A 4,624-nucleotide genomic window follows, 5' to 3' on the forward strand; every position below is an offset into this window, starting at 1 on the left:
AATAGACATGCCAGTTCAGTGTGTTCATTTCACGCGTTGCCTCTCCAAAGCGTGAAATGAACACGCCTGCAGAAATTGCAGAAATTCTGCATGCAGAAGTTGTAGTGCCGGCAGGAGGAGATAATGCATGTAAAGCCGAGAAGTTGGTAGTCAGCAACAAATCCACTTTTTTGCTCGCTCACTACCACAATGAATACAAGCTCCCCTTTCAGCCCTTTTTCCTGATGTTGCTGTCACTTGGCTTGGCTTACGGCCACACCACCCTTAGCACGCCTGAGCTCGTCTGATCGCAGAAGCTAAGCAGGGTTGGGGCTTGGTTAGTACTTAGATAGATGGGATGGGAGACCTCCTCGGAATACCAGGTGCTGTAAGCTTGGAGTGGCTGTGGCTCTGGTGGTAGAGCAGTTCAGTCTCTGACTGAAGGAAGGTTGGGGGTTCAATCCTTGGCTTCCCCAGTCTGCATGCCAAGTATCTTGGCATGCTCTGTGATGTGTGTGAATACTTAGATTTAAGACTTAAGTATAGAAGGAAGTGCTTGTATGAGTGGGTGAAGGAGGCAAGTTGTATACAGCGCTTTACTCTGGGAGAGTAGAGAAGCGCTATATAAGAATCAGTCCATTTATTTGTTATCACAAGAGCCATCTTCCTCTGCTTGTGCATCACTACTATGTCTGGTTGGCCAGCCATCACTAGTTTGTCTTTCTGGATCTAGAAGTCCCACGTGTCCTGTTTGACCTCAGGACTTCAAGGCCATACTCAGCACAGATGTTTCTGTATACTGTGTTGGCTACTTGGTTATGGTGTTCCATGTCCTGCCTGCTAGCATCTTGCACCCTGCTGTTATTTGCTGGATTGTCTCAGGGGCATCTTTGTGCATCTGGCATTTTGTTGTAAGATTAGATTCCTTCGAACCTGTGTAATAAGGTGCACTAATTAATACTCATAAGTTCGAGCTATTAATCATTTGAAAAAGTAAAAAATATTTGTGTTATTTGTTTATTGAAATAGTTAACTGTCACTAAGCCCAAGGACTCTCAACCTCAACCTGGAGCTGCCTGAACAGAAGTTCAGATAATAAAAAGGATTCGATGAGATGAGATGCAACAAGACCATCAGAGCTGAAACACTGGTGCAGTGGGGGTGGCCAGCATCATTCTGCACAGCTGAGTGGTTCCAGCACGGACCTGACCAAGGAATAAACATGGAGGTGAGAGTAAGCTGGTATGAAGCTGCATTGTGACATTAATGTGGTCATTGAAAGTATCATGGATCTCAGTATTAGTAGGTCTATGGCAGCGTGGGGAGCGTGCTTATATACTAAGGAGAGTGAAGCACGAGTATGACTCAGGTATGAATATGTTTCATGGTATTTTTCCTAAGTTCCTAGCTTTTAAATAATTATATTGCTAGCACTGAGTTATGATATCATAGTTATGATAGATTTGTATTGTCTAATTCGTTTTTATTTCACAATTAGCTTTCATTGTTAGGGTTTTGTTTTTAGTTTAGTTTCATTGGGTTCCTCATTACAATTTACTTTTTGATGATTTGACATTGTTTATTTTTTTTGAGTTTCAGTGTTATTTGATTATTTTCAGGTAATTTATTCTTTTGATAAAACCTGGACATACCTGGGTGTTCCAACAGGAATCACACTGACGACTGGGTTTGGAATAGATAAAGCAGGTAAACAGGCTTCAGTCCCCAACCTTAATTTGTAAATCAACCAATTTAACCTCCTAAGACTCGAACTCTTCCACAGCAGCATTTTTAAATTTCTCTTTGATATTTGGGCTGATTGGGACCTGATGAATGTAAAAACGAAGAATTACCAGATTATTTTTTTTACCTGATTTTTGTTTCTAAGAAAAATGAGAGCCACATATGAGTATATTCGTTTAAAATTTCAATAGAACAGTAGCAGGATAATGTCCTCGTAAGTGGATATCAGGCCCTTGTTGAGCAAAATTTAGTATTTTGGTCTAAATAACCCAAAATGTGATGTCCACATATGTGGACGCCAGGTCCTAGGAGGTTAAATGAATTATACCAATTTTACCAAGAAGAGTTGTTAAATATCCAGCCAGGTAGTTGATGGCTGCCAAAAGCAGTTAGTCGAGGTGCAAGTTGCTAAGAGATATGTATCCACAAATTAGTTGGGATGGATATATCTGAGTCTGCATGTATGTGGTTCTGAGAAAATCCAAAATAAATTCAAACCAAGGTAACCAATTCCTTTAATTCTTCTTTTTTCCCCTCCGGTGGTCCTCCTTGGGCTCTCGCACTCTGGGGCCTCTGGATGTCTGGGGTCTGGATCTCCTCCATGCCTGCTTCATGCCCTGGGGGCGGGGCTATGCCTCTCTACATCCTCTAACAGACCGTTACATGGGGAAACCTTTTGAATACAAGCGCGCTGATCCACACAGGTGTGCACACAGGTGTTCACTGTCCATAGACATAAACTACACCTTTCTTGGCTGCTATTTCCAAGCACATTGTGCGCTGTCGGTCCTGCTTGCTGCACAACAACATTCAGTATTTACTGCTGTTTACACTTAGCTAGATTAATGCGATGCTGTTGTGTTTAGTATGTTGCTCTGTTTTTTGCTTGTTTTCTCTTTTTTCTCTCAACAGCTGATCCAGGAGATTTTTCTTCTTCTTTCTCTTTTTAAGTTTCCTTTCTCACTGTCCCTCTCCCCTTCTGTTTTTCTTTCCCTTCATCTTTCTTTCTCCCTTTCCTATCCCTCAGTCATGTCTGTCCCGTCTGTAACAACTGAAAATAAAATAAAATAAAAATAACAACAAAGGCGACCATGGCTCAGGGGGGTTGGGAAGCGCATCTGTAACCGGAAGGTCGCCGGTTCGATCCCCGTACTCTCTGTCCTGGTCGTTGTGTCCTTGGGCAAGACACTTCACCTACCGCCTACTGGTGTTGGCCAGAGGGGCCGATGGCGCAATATGGCAGCCTGGCTTCTGTCAGTCTGCCCCAGGGCAGCTGTGGCTACAACTGTAGCTGCCTCCACCAGTGTGTGAATGTGAGAGTGAATGAATAGTGGCATTGTAAAGCGCTTTGGGTGCCTTGAAAAGCGCTATATAAATGCAATCCATTATTATTAAATGGACCAATACGGCAAAGCTGTGATGATCCATTTGGCAAAGTAAATCCATTGGGTCTCCTTGTTGGTCTTCAGACAACAGATCTGATGGCTAAAGAACCAAATGGGACAGGCAAACCTCTGACTGCACTGTAGTTGTAGTTAGATTTTACAAGGTACAAGGACTGGGCTGAAAATGGGTGAAAAAGAAGCAAATGTCAGATACTTAGACTGTCTGAAGAACGGCTGCAAGAGACTATTTTAAAAACACATCAATGTACAGCTCTTTAAAAGAGCACATTCAAAGGGACTGGATTACAATTACTTTCTTGAGGTATACTGAAGTTTCTCCATTACTGCTACACTGGAAACAAAATAAAAATGACCCTAACTTTAGACCAACAGTGAAAGTTTAAGGTAAAGTAAAGCACGAGATTTATAGAAGTTGCTCTTAAGCAACTTCATGAGTTCACCAGACAATAATTATGTTGTATTCTCCACACTTTAACAGATAACTCACACACGAGAAGCAGCTGGGCTTGACGTTTCAGTTGTTGTGTTATTCTCAACAACACACCACCTCTGTCTTACTTCAGGTTCAGATTAGTGGATGACTCTGCTTTCAGCTGTGTACTCGCCTACTTCTGCCTGGACTCCAGAGGTTACTGCAGAGTACTGGGTTATTAAAGGTTACTTAAACTGGCTTCAGTTAAGCTCTCCTAGCCTCACACTGGTAAATGTTGTGACATTATCATTTACATGAAGGAAAAATATTCATTAAGTTTCAGTCTCCAGACTTAATCAGGCAAAATTCATACAATGGCAAACATACAAGCCAGCACTCTTTCTAGTATCAGTATAAATGCAATACAAGTATCACATTACTCACACTCTCATAACACATACATGTAGGGCCTTGGGGGTGGGCACGTTACACGGCGCCCACAGGACGGTCTGTGTATCCAACCTCACCTCTGTGGCCGGTGCCCACCTCTCAATTTTAAATGCATGTGGACATTGAGGTTCTCGGGAGGGGCCGTGCTGACACCTGCTGTTCTCTGGCAGCAGCACCATGCCCTCCTGTGTTTTAAGTGCACTTTAGAACAACATGCAGCAACACCACATATGAGCGGGCAGAGGGAGGTATGGGGTGGTCACAAACCCCCGTTCTCTGTTCGCCATTGGGGCGGAGGGCGCGGAGGAGGAGTTGGCCGTCCGGTCTGGGATGCTGGGCCTCCCTGCTACTGCGGGACCAGGGTCTGCCTGTCTCCACCCCGGGGGAAGGGTAACATCTCCTGGTTCTGGGGGCGGATTCCCCCTCTGGGGGCGAGGGTACCTGGACCTGGGGTATAGAGGATGTTTGGGCAGTGTGAGTGTGTGTACAGTGTCTGTTTGTGTGTGTCTCCATGTTGGGTGAGTGTTTGTATATGTGTGCAGGTTGGGAATGCACGTTCGTGTCTGCGTGCGCCTGTTCATCTGTGTCTATATGTCAGGTCGGGTCTTAGACTCCACCTCTCTGGGAACATCTC

This window comes from Copadichromis virginalis, linkage group LG18, assembly GCF_057382275.1.
Source record: "Copadichromis virginalis isolate Kocher_CV1m ecotype Utaka linkage group LG18, C_Virginalis_male_GT1.1, whole genome shotgun sequence".
NCBI lineage: Eukaryota > Metazoa > Chordata > Actinopteri > Cichliformes > Cichlidae > Copadichromis > Copadichromis virginalis.